Here is an 18,058-nt window from a genome sequence, read left to right as displayed (position 1 = left end):
CCCCTCTCCTCCCCTCCCTTTTTCTTTTTCATCTTTTTCTTTTTCTTTTTTTCTTTTCTTTTTCGAGGTGAAGTTTTGCTCTTATTGCCCAGGCTGGAGAGCAATGGCTCAATCTTGGCTCACTGCAACCTCCGCCTCCCAGATTCAAGCGATTTTCCTGCCTCATCCTCCTGAGTAGCTGGGATTATAGGCACCCACCACCATGCCCAGCTAACTTTTTGTATTTTTAGTAGAGATGGCGTTTCGCCAAATTGGCCAGGGTGGTCTCAAACTTCTGACCTCAGGTGATCCACCTGCCTCAGCCTCCCAAAGTGCTGAGATTACAGGCGTGAGCAACCACGTCAAGCCAACAATCTCTTTCTTTAAAGCAAATCCTGCAGCCGGTCAACACACTATTCCATCTGTCATTGAGAAAGAAAATGTTAAAATAGACTGAAATATATTGCTTTATTAAATATAATAATATGGCATGATGATGCTACTTTTTTTTAATACTCAAGAAAAAATATACAGTGGTATATTCTACAACACTGGAATAAAAATAAAGTTTCCCTTGAAGGCAAAAAGTGTTATCCCAAGTCACATTTTGCAGAATTTGCTTTATGATGAATATAAACCCATATAATATTAATTATTTGCATCATAATATGACATAGCAGGTTTTCTGATCAATTACTTAAGTTCTCATTAACTTGCCAAAAAAAAAGTTAATACATATATCCAGTGTCTGTGTTACTTGTATATTTTCAACCAATTTGAAATCAGTCACTAACATATTAGCATTGACTTTAAGTTCCTATATATATTTGATTAAATGAAATCCTTAAAAAAGTTGGAAGTGACATTGTCAGTTTGAATTTTGCAATTTGAATACCACTGAATTTTACTTTTTCACCTTGATATCTTCATTTTACTCCCATAAAATGTAAAACAACTACACTGGCTTTAAAAAGTCAATGTGCGCTTCAATAATGATAGATTCTTGTGAATTAAATCTTTCTAGGCTAATTAGGAGGAACTTCTGCAATAATAAAGTAACACCATAATTGTTACTTTTTATAATGTTCCTATACTGTGACTTTTGGCCTGGTTTGACATCAGAGTATAATTGTGATTAGAAAATTGTAGAAAATATGTTTATTAGTTAGAATTTTAATACATATTTGCTTTTCAACCACCTGCAATTATACTAGCACCTATTGCTCAGAATAACCATGAGGTTGTATTATCTTTAGTGGAACAGAAGCACAAATATTCAGTAACCTGAGGATATCATACTAACCATGGCATATTTACAATTAAAATTCAAATATTTTCTGATCATTTGGTCTCATTTCTATTGCTATTCACTACACTTCAGATTAAACTGTCTACATTAAATTAAATTTGAAGTTAACATTTGGCTATGTTTACTCAAAGTAATTGAGAAGCCATCATTTATCTTTTAAAACAGAGAAGAATAAATTGATGAGTCACAGATTTTTCTCAAGGAGTTCTGTATATTCCAGTGGCTAATGCAGAGTATTAACGTGAAGAGAATGCTTCTCAAAATCACTGACATTTAATTTAGGCTTGGTAATGTCTGGGAAAATGCAAACTGTTCTCTGGAAAACTGAGAAAAGAAGTCAAGTTGCTTCTAGAAACATGCTTGCGTTGAGCAGAGAAGGGGAGAACAGAGTGTAAAATGGATGGCTTCCCTAAGAAACAGAATTTTGTCTCTTAGGACAGCAGGAATAAGTAGGCAAAACCACAGAAGGGGGAATCGGCATGAAGCATTTAGGGAACACTAAATAGTCAACTGTCTCTAGAGCAGAGAATCCAAATTGAGAAAGTGTAGGACATACAGCTAGTAAACATCAGGACTAAGACACTGAGATACTAGGCTAAGGAGACACTATAAACGTGGAGTATGGGCCTCTTAGGAAGTGGTCCCCATCTTCATTGTCTTCTTTTACTCTTCAGTCCTCTGGGAAGCCTTCCCTAACATTTCCTTTCCTGTAGATCAAGGATTCTTGTTCAGTGCTTCCCAGCACCCGGTGCTCCCCCATCTTAGACTACTACACTTCACTGATGCAGCTTCATTTGTTATTTTTGCTTAGCAAATTGTAAGCACCCTAATTGAGTCTGTTGGCTCATCTTTGTTTTCTATTCCTTAGCACGTAGTGTATGCTCAATAAATAAGTGTTCGGTGACAGAATTGCTTCATTTGGAATCCTACAAAGTGCTGCAAAATAATTTTAAGGAGATTTTTGAATAAAAAAGTTATGCTAGCAGACATAGAAATGGTGAACTATAAAGGACTAAAACGGATGCTGAAGAGGCACTTTAAAGTGTACTAAAATAGCTGATAAATATTGGAAGCTTGCACTAATTTATTCATTCAATACTCACTTATCAAGCATGTATTATGTATCAGCCACTGTACTAGGAACTGGAGATACAATCCTGAGCACAGTCTTCCAGTAAATTTGAAAAACAAAGTAAACAAGGTAATTTTTGAAAGTGATAGATGCCATAAAGAAGAGAACAGGCTGGAGTGATGGTAGAGTGATGTGAAGAGAAAAATTAGCAGTGATGTGAGAGAATGGAAGGCACTTCATAAATCTCACAATTCAGAATCAATGGAAACTTGGGGTCAGATATTTGTATGAGTTGAGATTGTAAGGATCATGGTAGGAATGAGTGTTGAGTATATTCTGATTTGTGCCATTAGGTAAACCATGTTGCCAATTAGAAAACTGGCTCATACAATTGGAACTTGGAATGGGAAAGGGGAATATGCTAGTTATGTTAGTGTCTGTTCCAATCTTCCTCCACCTGTCATACACCCCTAGGATGCTGACATTTATGCAACATAGGCCCCTTTGTCCTCTGGCTTCCATTTGGTTCAGTCAATAGTGAGATATGGTAGAAAATGGGGGAGAAATTCTCCTGGACTCCTCGCCGAGATGTCCCCACAGGCTGGCTGTTTCCTTCAAGTGTTTTTATCAGTGTGGCCTTTTCTACACACATCTCCTGGATGGCAATAAACCTTTCCAGGCCTTCTCCCTGCAGGCTTAGTGGTGTTAACAGCTCAGTTGTTGCCATACCTGAGTTACTGGACTATGCCTTGAGATTTTTCAACTACCTACACCTGTATAAAGAATATCTAAATCAAGCATTCTTTTTTTTTTTTTTTTTTTTGAGACGGAGTCTTGCTCTGTCGCCCAGGCTAGAGTGCAGTGGCCGGATCTCAGCTCACCGCAACCTCTGCCTCCTGGGTTCACGCCATTCTCCTGCCTCAGCCTCCCGAGTGGCTGGGACCACAGGCGCCCACCACCTCGCCCGGCTAATTTTTTGTATTTTTAGTAGAGACGGGGTTTCACCGTGTTAGCCAGGAGGGTCTCGATCTCCTGACCTCGTGATCCGCCCGTCTCGGCCTCCCAAAGTGCTGGGATTACAGGCTTGAGCCACCGCGCCCGGCCAATCAAGCATTCTTAAGAGCCATCCAATTTCAGATAGCTTGCGGTTTATTCTAATTGGAGTATGCCATCTGCTTCCTGTTGGTTCCCTGACTGACACTGGTAAATATTTCAAGTTTAGATCAATTGACTTCCTAACAGTGATATATCCATGTGAAATCACCTAATAGTCAACTGGAAAATATGATTCTAGCACTGGTAAGTGGGATCAAGCTAGAACCATTAAATTTCAAGGTGTCCAATATCTTCCTTACATCTCTCTCATCCCAGATGAGACAGCAAGTTTACCCTTGTGATTTCTGAGGGGAAAAATGATGTAGGAAAGGACAGCCAGATCACCAGGTGGCACAGATCACAGACTTCCCTGCAGAATAATTTGACCACTGATGAAATTCCTTCCAGAGTAGTCTCTTTCCTAATAAGCTTTTGTACCCCTAGCTGCTTCTGCATATTTACCCACAGCCTCTTTCCCTTCACAGAATCCTTTCCATAAAACCCACAGGTGTTCCTGGGACCTGGGAGTCAGCAGAGCAGTACCAGCTGAAATTCCGCAAGGTGAGTCAGAAAGGTCTGTCTGGAAAGGGCTTTAGGGCAGTAGGAAAACAGGGACTTTGTAATTACTGCAAAGCTGAGGCTTGCGTCTGTTCCTACTTTTGAATTCCCTGTGAGAGTCCTGAGGAACAGATCTTGAGGTTATCAAAACATGCATCCCTTTTCATTGCCATGTACAGTGAAATGAATACAAATGACTTGAGTGAGTAGAATATTTCTTTTTTATTTTTTAGAATAAAAATGTTCTAAATTTTTCAAATTGTGAGCTCAACAAATGCAGCAATCAAATCTGAGTGATTAATGGTCAAACAATGGCACCACTGCTTTAAAGGCAGTGCCAGGTTGGCATGTACCCTGTGTGAACCAACACTGCAATTTTTACGTATCCCTGTCTGCTTGCTCTGTTCTTTCACAACTTGTTTCCCCTCAGAACTCTGAGATGAATACCATCTGGGCTGCAATGATTTACTGCACTTGAGTTTCTCAAGTTGTTCCCAAAGTGCCTTTTTGAGGCTTCAATGTCTATTCAGACCACACTGCACCCCAAAATTTAGGGTAGTAGAACTGGTGTTTCCAAAACCTCAGACAAGTCAATTGCAATAAATGTATCTTTAATAAGAGTTTCCATAACACGGTTGTTTATAATCTTGGTTCTACTAAAACTTCATAAAACTATAGAGCTTCTCCATCTAGTGCATATAATTATGTTAATGTTTCTATGAATTATATAACTATCATGCACTACTTAATATTTGCATATAATTTAAAATTACACCAGTGGCAATAGAGACATAATTAGGTAAAATATTTTCTAAATATTTTATGTCTAGGTAAAAACAATTATAAATAGAAAACAGTCATCTTTCAGGTAAAATTTTCATTTGTAAACCCCGTTTGCTTTGGATATATGTATATAGTACATATTAAGCACAGTTTTTGATTCACATCTTAGTGCTTTTTAATGTAAAACTTACATGTTTTATTTTCTATGGTTATACATGTTTAAAAGAAGTTAAGGAGAATATATTCTCCTGGTTACTCAAAAGCTGTCTATTACTTTCCATAAAATAATATTGGAAGACAGAACAATTCTATATATTTATTTAGGGTGGCAGTCAAACAAAATTACATTAAAATATTTTTGAGATTGCACTTGATTTTTCTAATGTAAGTTACATTGCTAGTTTTGCAGAAATTACATGACTGGTTTTGCAGAAGCTTATTTTTATAAGGTCAATATAATTAAATGCTTAATTACATGTGTTACATTCTTTTAATACTTGGAAACAAATGCAATTTTTACTCTTCTGCCTGAAAATTCTAATTTAGTGAATATTGAAGATAATATGCCTCTTAAGAGTAGCAGAAGGTATTAAAAAGGAAATGTAAACATAAGAAAAGGAGTAGTCGTAAATTCAAAGGTGGAACACATATCTACAAACATCACGGACTCATTACAATATAATTATTTTAATCAATGGGATTACAGAAAATAGCAAAAGCAACTAAACTATATAAGATTATTCTACATGCTTTACATACATTGTGTAGTTTAATACTGACACAAACTCTCTGCCAATTGTCGATTTACAGAATTAAAATAAAAAACAAAAAACTCTGATAAATAAGTTAAGCAATTTCCTGAGCTTCAGAGCAGAAAAGTGGTAACTGAGCACAGATATATCAAATTTCAGAATCTTCCATCTTAATATCTAAACTCTATCACCAGTCATCGCCAGCTCTAATTATGTGATTTCTTATACTTTAAAAAAGGACCAGGAAATACCTCTTCTGAATAGTCTTCTCTAAAGTATTAACTTGCATGTCTGAATCACATGTATGAGTTGGAATACTTTTACCTGTAATTAAAAATCTTAATAAAATATACATAATTCCTATAACATAAATTCCAGACCAAAGCGTCTGTAGGATTGGTGAACTTAATGGCTCAATGATATCTTCAAGGACTTAAATTTTTCTTTTCTGCCGTGCTTACAGTTGCTGAGTGGATGGTACAGTTCAGGATTTATTTGAAGATATAGAAACATAGGAATTCAAATTAATTGACTTAGTCTAGTCAGAATTGACCCTGAATTACCTAGGAGAAGGGTGGACTTCCAAACAAAATCTATTAGCAAGGATGAACAGGAGAGGGCTTTTGGGTAGGCAGCCAATAGTTTATGCTACCAAAGTCTAGATTAACTTCATCAATTAGATATGAAGTAAAATGGCTTCAAACAAATCAGATTAGTTGGGTTTAAGTTCTACTTTTCATTTTGTTATTTGGAACTAAATAGTCCACACCTAAGACAGTGTTTCTCTATGTTGACATCTATGGAAGTGCTCAAGTTCTACCAATTCAGAATTTTCTATTTACTAATGAGTAAAATTTGTGTATTAGGAAAAAAAAATGTTGATTGTTTTGTATTAGCAAAATAAATATCACCTTTTAATGAAAACTTTTCCAGAAACTTGGGGATCATTCATTCCTTGAGAATGTAGCTGACAGTTGAGTTGCAGAATACAGTGAGTAGTGGAGGAATCACCACTGCCTGGGTTTCTCCTTGATGTGGTTTGGCTGTGTCCCCACTCAAATCGCATCTTGAATTGTAGCTCCCATAATCCCCATGTGTCATGGGAGGCACCTAGTGGGAGGTAATTAAATGATGGGCGGTGGGATTTTCCCATGATAATGAATAAGTCTCACAAGATTTGATGGTTTTATAAAGAGGAGTTCCCCTGCACACACTCTTTTACCTGCTGCCATGTAAGACATGCCTTTGCTCCTCCTTCACCTTCAACCATGATTGTGATGCCTTCCCAGCCATGTGGAACTGTGAGTCCGTTAAACCTCTTTTTCTTTATAAATTACCAGTCTCAGGTATCCTCATAGCAGCAAGAAAATGGACTAATACACTCCTCTTTTCTGAAAATTCCATTCCACATAAAAGTACTCTTTAGACTACTTACCCATTGGTTAGACACCTTTGCCTTAGTAGCTCAGAAAGGGTAAAGGAATAAATGCTTCCCAGGTAGTAAAAAAGATATGCCAAATCAGTGTACCATAAAGAACAAGAGGGGAGTGTTTAGAAGCCAAAGGTGAGATACAATATAAAAAGGAAACAATGGGAAATAAATTTCTAAAAAGTGGAAACTTAAAATAGTTGTTTGTTAGGCACAGTCTTCACAGATACCGTATTCTCTTGGATGCACCAAAATTAGTCTCTGCAAATAAAAAGTGATAGGAATAAAACATTAGAATTTAAAGATATGTAGTAGGAAAGGAAAACAGAATGTGTTACTGCCCCTAACATCTCAATAATAGAGAAAGAACATGGAGATAAGTTTTGAGGAGTTTGACAGAATGAAATGATAGAATGGAAGATAAATATTTATCTAACATTTTCATGATTGCATTGAAACTTGATGGAACTGGGGATGGGGTATAGGGTAGTGGTGAATAGAACTGGGAGTCCTTATTGGCAGCAATATTGAAATACAGGGGTATTGTTTATTGTATAATGAAGTATTTTTCATATGAAGTAATTTGTTTTATTGTATTTGTTCTTATTTTAACCATGCAACTAGGTAATAAACAAAATGTTATTCTATATAATTATTCATTTACTTTATCTTAGAAGTTTTGCAAATTTCTTTCATCATAGTATTAATCTTTTTCTATTCTTCTTCTTCCTTTTCTCTCATCTTGTTTTCCTTTTTTCGTAACAGGGAACAAGCTCAAGAAAGTTAGCAATAGGCAATAAATATAATGCTCTGAAAATAGCTAACAAATCTAGCTCAACATTTTTTATTTTTTATTTTTATTTTTTGATATGGAGTGTTGCTCTGTCCCCTAGTCTGGAGTACAATGGCTTGATCTCGTCTCCCTGCAGCCTCTGCCTGCTGGGTTCTAGCAATTCTCCTGCCTCAGACTCCTGAGTAGTTGGGATTATAGGCACCTGCCACCCCGTAGGGCTAACTTTTGTATTTTCAGTAGAGATGAGGCTTCACCATGTTGGTCAGGCTGGTCTTGACCTTCTGACCTCAGGTGCTGGGATTACAGGCATGGGTCACTGTGCCTGGCTTAGCTCAACTCTATTAGTCATTTAATACCCAATTATCTTTCACAAATACATTTTGATGGGAATAAACCTAGTGATGCTTATTGATGTAACAGATACAGGAAATGGGGGAAACCTAGGATACACAATATTTTATCTATCTATTTATCTATTTATTTATTTATTTATTTATTTATTTTTGAGATAGAGTCTTGCTCTGTCACTCAGGCTGGTGTGCAGTGGCATGATCTCGGCTCACTGCAAGCTCCACCTCCTGGGTTCAAGTCATTCTCCCACCTCAGCCTCCCAAGTAGCTGGGACTACAGGTGCCCGCTACCGCGTCCAGCAATTTTTTTTTTTTTTTTTTTTTTTTTTGCATTTTTAGTAGAGACGGGATTTCACCGCGTTAGCCAGCATGGTCTCTATCTCCTGACCTCCTGATCCGCCCGCCTCAGCCTCCCAAAGTGCTGGGATTACAGACGTGAGCCACTGCGCGTGGCTTTTAGAGTGTGATTAGCTGAAAAGGAAAATATGTGTTTGATCTTTTTGTTTTTGTTTGTATCCAGCTGTATTTTAAAGTAGATGTAATTGTTCAAATATTTTTAATTGGCAGTTTTTATGTGAAAGTAGAGACCCATAATAAAGTCTACCTCAAATTAGTGGATGAATGTTATTTAAAATCATGACAATAGAAGAAACCACTTAACAAAAAAATGTGATAAAAGATGGAAAATGACCAAAAAATAACTTGGATGATTACAACACTTAGTGGTCTGGGAGAGGAAGATGAGAAAGTGAGAAAGCAAGGCTACTATAAAGCTGTGGCTAATGTGAAATGAAAGCTAGCAGAAACAAGCCAAAAGTGTAGAGATTTTCAAGATGGAGGGCATGTTCACCAATGTCAGATATTGCCAAGAGACTGAATAAAATAAGGTCTAGAATTTAATTTTGGCTTTGGTAGAAGCAAAGTCATTGAGATCTTAAACAGATCTTAAAGATGTGGTGGAGACAGAGGCCCAGTTGCAGTAGATTGAAGAGAGACTGAGGAATGAGGAAATGAAGGCAATGAATACTTACAACACTTGTGAGAAGTTTTGCACTCAAGAGGAGCATTACAATGGGTGTTTATGTGGAGTTTCTGTCAAGTATGAGGTCATCAACAGAATTGAGAGGAAGATGTTAGAGATGTGAGAAGAGGTAGAATGTGAAATGGTTATCTTGGGGAATAAATTTACTAGGGATATAGGAGAAGCAATATTGCTAAGCCTGCCTGCATTCAAATCCTCACTGACTCATTTGTTTTATGATTTGGGTCAACTTACCTAACTTCTCTGAACCTCAGTCTTCTCAACTAACAGGGCTATGTCCTGTTAATTTCCCTAACAAAGAAATTAATTGCACTTACCTTTCAAAGTTTGAAAGGAATAACTTTGTTAATATGTGTGAAGCCTTTAGTAAGAGGTATATGAATTTTCTACTAGGTAATGATTACAGTTTCTCAAATCACCTGACATTTTTGAGACTTTTGGTCAAAAACACAAAATATGTCATTATAGTTGAGTGATTTTTCTCTATTAGATACAGAGCGCTAGATTTTACCACAGCTGGAGTTTTTTGAAGTAAGTTCGACGGAGAGAAGAAGCTGCAGCAGCAGAAGTTATCTACAAATGCATGGTTTAATGTTGAGCCCTTCTGGTGGATGATGGGAATACAGTAAACGGGTCATGGACAGTTAAAGATAGTTGGGGCAGCAAGGCATAGTGGTCTCACTGGAAATCAAGAGTTGTTGAAAGAAAAATGCTGGATTTGGTACAGGTAGTTATTAGGCATGAGCGGAGCAGGAGAGGGCTCTACTGCCACCCACTAAAAATCTCTGTCTCTCTAACATGATAATTTGGCAGCACCACGGAGAGGCCATTTCCTGATGGTCCACACCTGTTAACATCAGATTGTTAATTAAACGCAGGCCCTAAGGAGAAGCAAACTCCCTGGGCATGCGCATCAAGAGATAAAACTGGTGCAGTATATTCCTTCAGGGGTACGCTCCACAGGAATAAGGCCTCAGATGGGCCTGCATATAACTTCCTAAACACAAGGCGCCTGCTCAGTCCCAAAGGACAAGGAAAGTACTGGGCATGCAGAAAGCCCACCCTATGGAAAGAATCATGGGAAAGAGGTGAGTCTGTAAGTCCCAAGATCAAGGTTAAAGGTCCTTTTTTGCTGTCTTCTTTTGCTCTCTTTTCTTTCTTCCAACTTCAGGTGCCTGATTGGGTCTCTTTCAAGAGAATTTTCCTTTCTTTCCTGTTCTAAAGCCTTTCTAGATTTCCACTCATGCTCTGAAACTTGCCTTGGTTTCTTTTTCTGCTGTATGCCCCTCAGTTGAATTGTTTCTTCTGAGGAGGCAAGGACTAAAGTTGTGGAATTGGTATGGATTCACTGCCAGTAACTCATGGTAGCTCAAATCTCTTCCACTGCTAACAGTCTGAGAAAGTTGGAAAAAAATGGGGGATGGGGTAAAATCAATTTCAGAAGTTATAGTCACTAGAAGTGTTAGAATGGTCACCTGAGTTGGAGGGGGCATCAAGAGAAAATATAAATGAAGTGGACAAGAACTAAGAGGTCAGGGTATATGGAAATATTAAAGCCACCAAAGATAAGAGTAGTGATATAAGCCAGGCACAGAAAGACAAATTCTGCACAATGCTACATGTGGAGTGTGAAAAAAAAAAAAAAAAAAAAATCAAACTTAGAAATAGTAAAATGGTGGTTACCAGATACAGGAGGTTGAAGGGAATAAAGAGATGTCAATCCTCAGATTAAAAAATTGACAATGCTTCAGACCATGACACATCAATTAAATCAGAACTTCTAGGAAGAAGAATGGGTATCAATGACTCTGAAAGTTTCTCAGGTGATTATAATGGGCAGACAGAGTTGAAAGCCACTAAATCAAGGGTACTCAAAGCTTGGCCTCCAGATCAGCAGGGTCAGTATCATGTGGAAGCTGTTAAAAATGCTAATTCTCACCCCACCAGGCCAATTAAATTAGAAACTCTGGAATTGGAACCCAGAAAGCTGTCTTTAACAAGCCCCCTAGGTGATTTTGATGAGGACTAACGTTTAAGAACCATACCACTGGGCCAACTGCAATATGGCTGGTGCCTGGACACTCTACTCCATAGTCCCATTAATTTTTGGCAGTTTCCTCCCACAGCTCATGTATGTCATGACCTTGAGGTGGGTTTTATATTCTTCTTGATTCCCTTTTCTGCTTCCAAAATGTGTCTCCTTATTTCTGCTTCAGAATACCCCAAATCATTGAGGAGAATGTCATTAAACTTGGTTAGCTATTTTTTTCCTTATTATCTACTTCACTTACTGTATTAGTCTGTTCTCATTCTGCTAATAGACATACCTGAGACTGGGTAATTTATAAAGGAAAGAGGTTTAATTGACTTGCAGTTCCACAGTTCAGTCATGGTGGAAGGGGAATGAGGAGCAAAGTCACATCTTACATGGTGTTAGGCAAGAGAGTGTGTAGGGGAACTCCCCTTTATAAAACCATCAGATCTCATGAGACTTATTCACTGTCATGAGAACAGCATGAGAAAGACCCACTCCCATGATTCAGTTACTTCTCACTGGATCCCTCCTACTGCATGTGAGAATTATGGGGGCTATAATTCAAGATGAGATTTAGATGGGGACACAGCAAAACCATATCACTTACTATGCTTCCTATGATCGTCTCTCATTCATGAGTCCAGTATTTGACTCAGTCCACACCCTAATTCTTGCTTTTCTTCTGTAAATTTGTATACATTTATGATGTATAATGTCTTGATATGCATACATGGTATGGAAAGGCTAAATGAAGCTATTTTACATATGCCTTACCTCACATGCTTTGTGTGTGTGTGTGTGTAGCAAGAACACTTAGACTACTCACAACTATTTTCAGTATTCAACATATTGTTAACTGGAGTCACCATATTTAAAATAAATCTCTTGAACTTATTTCCCTTGTATAACTGAAATTTAATGAGAGCAAGGAGAAAGTAGCATGAAAAGGTTAAAGATCTAAGGAAGTTTGCCAATAACCAGGAGTGAATTCCTGAAACCAGTGGAAGGATCTGAAAGGGCAAAAAGGAATGGAAGACAGGATCCTACTGAGAAACAAAGAGTGAAGAAATAAGCACAAAACAGTGGTTGGTCTGGAAAGCTGGGCCTTCCCATAGCATTTGAGGCTCTCTTGGATTTGTCCTGGAAATCACCATGATTAAAGGATCTTGGAATAATTGATGTAATGTAAGCTGGAATGTTGTGGCCCTCTGAAGAATTCAGAGTGGCCAGTCTTGCCCCTCGCTGGAGAGATCATTAGACATGAATTCTTCTTTCCTCATGGGGAGGAGAAAGGAAGTTGTCAAGGGAGAAGGAGAAACAAGCAGTGTCCCAAGCCCCTGCAAACTGTGACCTTGTAGATGTTGAACAATTATATGGTTTGAAGTACTATTCTTAGTAAGTAATAAAAGAAAATCTGCAAGTGATACTCATATTGAAACACAAATACAAAACTCTGTTTCAAAGACAATAGAAATGGATGAAAAATTATCTGATTCCCTGATGCCCTATGGTTGGCTATAATGGATTTGTTCAGTTGAAAATAGACAACTGAAGGACAGCTAGGTATAAATAGGCGCAGTTTACTAAGCATTTCTAAAGCCTGATACTACAGGAAGAAAACCATTTTCTTTGGGTCTGCTGATTGGTACTTGTTTCTACATGAAAAAAAGTTTTAGTTAAAATAGGAACTTAGGTCATGTTTGCATCATTTCTTTTTTTTTTATTTTAAAATTTTGAATTCTTTTTTTTAATTATTATTATACTTTAAGTTCTAGGGTACATGTGCATAACGTGCAGGGTTGTTACCTATGTATACTTGTGCCATGTTGGTGTGCTGCACCCATCAACTCGTCAGTACCCATCAACTCATCATTTACATCAGGTATAACTCCCAGTGCAATCCCTCCCCCATCCCCCCTCCCCATGATAGGTCCCGGTGTGTGATGTTCCCCTTCCAGAGTCCAAGTGATCTCATTGTTCAGTTCCCACCTATGAGTAAGAACATGCGGTGTTTGGTTTTCTGTTCTTGTGATAGTTTGCTGAGAATGATGGTTTCCAGCTGCATCCATGTCCTTACAAAGGACACAAACTCATCCTTTTTTGGCTGCATAGTATTCCATGGTGTATATGTGCCACATTTTCTTAATCCAGTCTGTCACTGATGGACATTTGGGTTGATTCCAAGTCTTTGCTATTGTGAATAGTGTCACAATAAACATACATGTGCATGTGTCTTTATAGCAGCATGATTTATAATCCTTTGGGTATATACCCAGTAATGGGATGGCTGGGCCATTTGGGACTTCTAGTTCTAGATCCTTGTGGAATCGCCATACTGTTTTCCATAATGGTTGAACTAGTTTACAATCCCATCAACAGTGTAAAAGTGTTCCTATTTCTCCACATCCTCTCCAGCACCTGTTGTTTCCTGACTTTTTAATGATTGCCATTCTAACTGGTGTGAGATGGTATCTCATTGTGGTTTTGATTTGCATTTCTGTAATGAACAGTGATGATGAGCTTCTTTTCATATGTTTGTTGGCCTCATAAATGTCTTCTTTTGAGAAATGTCTGTTCATATCCTTTGCCCACTTTTTGATGGGGTTGTTTGTTTGTTTCTTGTAAACTTGTTTGAGTTCTTGGTAGGTTCTGGATATTAGCCCTTTTTCAGATGAGTAGATTGCAAAAATTTTCTCCCATTCTGTAGGTTGCTTGTTCACTCTGACGGTAGTTTCTTTTCCTGTGCAGAAGCTCTTTAGTTTAATTAGATCCCATTTGTCAATTTTGGCTTTTGTTGCCATTGCTTTTGGTGTTGTAGACATGAAGTCCTTGCCCATGCCTATGTCCTGAATGGTATTACCTAGGTTTTCTTCTAGGGTTTTTATGGAATTAGGTCTAACATTTAATTCTCTAATCCATCTTGAATTAATTTTCGTGTAAGAAGTAAGGAAAAGATCCAGTTTTAGCTTTCTACTTATGGCTAGCCAATTTTCCCAGCACCATTTATTAAATAGGGAATCCTTTCCCCATTTCTTGTTTCTCTCAGGTTTGTCAAAGATCAGATGGCTGTAGATGTGTGGTATTATTTCTGAGGACTCTGTTCTGTTCCATTGGTCTATATCTCTGTTTTGGTACCAGTACCATGCTGTTTTGGTTACTGTAGCCTTGTAGTATAGTTTGAAGTCAGGTAGCATGATGTCTCCAGCTTTGTTCTTTTGACTTAGGATTGTCTTGGCAATGCAGGCTCTTTTTTGGTTCCATATGAACTTTAAAGCAGGTTTTTCCAATTCAGTGAAGAAACTCATTGGTAGCTTGATGGGGATGGCATTGAATCTATAAATTACCTTGGGCAGTATGGCCATTTTCACGATATTGATTCTTCCTATCCATGAGCATGGTATATTCTTCCATTTGTTTGTGTCCTCTTTGATTTCACTGAGCAGTGGTTTGTAGTTCTCCTTGAAGAGGTCCTTTACATCCCTTGTAAGTTGGATTCCTAGGTATTTTATTCTCTTTGAAGCAATTGTGAATGGAAGTTCATTCCTGATTTGGCTCTCTGCTTGTCTGCTACTGGTGTATAAGAATGCTTGTGATTTTTGCACATTAATTTTGTATCCTGAGACTTTGCTGAAGTTGCTTATCAGCTTAAGAAGATTTTGGGCTGAGACGATGGGGTTTTCTAAATATACAATCATGTCATCTGCAAACAGGGACAATTTGACTTCTTCTTTTCCTAACTGAATACCCTTGATTTCTTTCTCTTGCCTGATTGCCCTAGCCAGCACTTCGAACACTATGTTGAATAGGAGTGGTGAGAGAGGGCATCCCTGTGTTGTGCCAGTTTAGAAAGGGAATTTTTCCAGTTTTTGCCCATTCAGTATGATATTAGCTGTGGGTTTGTCATAAATAGCTCTTATTATTTTGAGGTACGTTCCATCAATACCGAATTTGTTGAGCGTTTTTAGCATGAAGGGCTGTTGAATTTTGTCAAAAGCCTTTTCTGCATCTATTGAGATAATCATGTGGTTCTTGTCTTTGGTTCTGTTTATATGCTGGATTACGTTTATTGATTTGCGAATGTTGAACCAGCCTTGCATCCCAGGGATGAAGCCCACTTGATCATGGTGGATAAGCTTTTTGATGTGCTGCTGAATCCAGTTTGCCAGTATTTTATTGAGGATTTTTGCATCGATGTTCATCAGGGAGATTGGTCTAAAATTCTCTTTTTTTGTTGTGTCTCTGCCAGGCTTTGGTATCAGGATGATGTTGGCCTCATAAAACGAGTTAGGGAGGATTCCCTCTTTCTCTATTGATTGGAATAGTTTCAGAAGGAATGGTACCAGCTCCTCCTTGTACCTCTGGTAGAATTCAGCTGTGAATCCATCTGGTCCTGGGCTTTTTTTGGTGGGTAGGCTATTAATTATTGCCTCAATTTCAGAGCCTGCTATTGGTCTATTCAGGGATTCAACTTCTTCCTGGTTTAGTCTTGGGAGAGTGTAAGTGTTCAGGAAATTATCCATTTCTTCTAGATTTTCTAGTTGATTTGTGTAGAGGTGTTTATAGTATTCTCTGATGGTAGTTTGTATTTCTGTGGGGTCAGTGGTGATATCCCCTTTATCATTTTTTAATGCGTCTATTTGATTTCTCTCTCTTTTCTTCTTTATTAGTCTTGCTAGCGGTCTGTCAATTTTGTTGATCTTTTCAAAAAACCAACTCCTGGATTCATTGATTTTTTGGGAGGGTATTTTTGTGACTCTATCTCCTCCAGTTCTGCTCTGATCTTAGTTATTTCTTGCCTTCTGCTAGCTTTTGAATGTGTTTGCTCTTGCTTCTCTAGTTCTTTTAATTGTGATGTTAGAGTGCCAATTTTAGATCTTTCCAGCTTTCTCTTGTGGGCATTTAGTGCTATAAATTTCCCTCTACACACTGCTTTAAATGTTTCCCAGAGATTCTGGTATGTTGTATCTTTGTTCTCATTGGTTTCAAAGAACATCTTTATTTCTGCCTTCATTTTGTTATGTACCCAGTAGTCATTCACAGCAGGTTATTCAGTTTCCATGTAGTTGAGCGGTTTTGATTGAGTTTCTTAGTCCAGAGTTCTAGTTTGATTGCACTGTGGTCTGAGAGACAGTTTGTTATAATTTCTGTTCTTGTACATTTGCTGAGGAGTGCTTTACTTCCAATTATGTGGTCAAGTTTGGAATAAGTGCGATGTGGTGCTGAGAAGAATGTATATTCTGTTGATTTGGGATGGAGAGTTCTGTAGATGTCTATTAGGTCTGCTTGCTGCAGAGATGAGTTCAATTCCTGGATATCCTTGTTAACTTTCTGTCTCGTTGATCTGTCTAATGTTGACAGTGGAGTGTTGAAGTCTCCCATTATTATTGTATGGGAGTCTAAGTCTCTTTGTAAGTATCTAAGGAATTGCTTTATGAATCTGGATGCTCCTGTACTGGGAGCATATATATTTAGGATAGTTAGCTCTTCCTGTTGAATTGATCCCTTTACCATTATGTAATGTCCTTCTTTGTCTCTTTTGATCTTTGACGGTTTAAGTCTGTTTTATCAGAGACTAGTATTGCAACCCCTGCTTTTATTTTTGTTCTCCATTTGCTTGGCAGATCTTCCTCCATCTCTTTATTTTGAGCCTATGTATGTCTCTGCATGTGAGATGGGTCTCCTGAATACAGCAAACGGATGGGTCTTGACTCTTTATCCAGTTTGCCAGTCTGTGTCTTTTAATTGGACCATTTAGTCCATTTACATTTAAGGTTAATATTGTTATGTGTGAACTTGATCCTGCCATTATGATATTAACTGGTTATTTTGCTCATTAGTTGATGCAATTTCTTCCTAGCCTCGATGGTCTTTACATTTTGGCATGATTTTGCAATGGCTGGTACCTGTTGTTTCTTTCCATGTTTAGTGCTTCCTTCAGCATCTCTTGTAGGGCAGGCCTGGTGGTAACAAAATCTCTAAGCATCTGCTTATCTGTAAAGGATTTTATTTCTCCTTCACTTATGAAACTTAATTTGGCTGGATATGAAATTCTGGGTTGAAAATTCTTTAAGAATGTTGAATATTGGTCCCCACTCTCTTCTGGCTTGTAGAGTTTCTGCTGAGAGATCTGCTGTTTGTCTGATGGGCTTCCCTTTGTGGGTTACCCGACCTTTCTCTCTGGCTGCTCTTAAGACTTTTTCCTTCATTTCAACTTTGGTGAATCTGGCAATTATGTGTCTTGGAGTTGCTCTTCTCGAGGAGTATCTTTGTGGTGTTCTCTGTATTTCCTGAATTTGAATGTTGGCCTGCCCTACTAGGTTGGGGAATTTCTCCTAGTTGATATCCTGAAGAGTGTTTTCCAACTTGGTTCCATTTTCCCCTTCACTTTCAGGCACCCCAATCAGACGCAGATTTGGTCTTTTTACATAATCCCATACTTCTTGCAGGCTTTGTTCATTTCTTTTTCTTCTTTTTTCTTTAGATTTCTCTTCTGGCTTCATTTCATTCATTTGATCCTCAATCGCTGATACTCTTTCTTCCAGTTGATTGAGTCTGTTACTGAAGCTTGTGCATTTGTCACGTATTTCTCGTGTCATGGTTTTCATCTCTGTCAGTTCCTTTATGGCCTTCTCTGCATTAATTATTCTAGTTATCAATTATTCTACTCTTTTTTCAAGATTTTTGGTTTCTTTGTGCTGGGTACATAATTCCTCCTTTAGCTCTGAGAAGTTTGATGGACTGAAGCCTTCTTCTCTCATCTCGTCAAAGTCATTCTCCATCCAGCTTTGATCCGTTGCTGGTGATGTGTTCATTGCTGGCGAGCTGTGTTCCTTTGCAGGGGGAGACGTGCTCTTATTTTTT

The sequence above is a fragment of the Piliocolobus tephrosceles genome, chromosome 5 (assembly GCF_002776525.5).
Source record: "Piliocolobus tephrosceles isolate RC106 chromosome 5, ASM277652v3, whole genome shotgun sequence".
NCBI classification, from domain to species: domain Eukaryota; kingdom Metazoa; phylum Chordata; class Mammalia; order Primates; family Cercopithecidae; genus Piliocolobus; species Piliocolobus tephrosceles.
The sequence above is the reverse complement of the archived record's forward strand: the minus strand, read 5'-3'. Positions refer to the sequence as shown.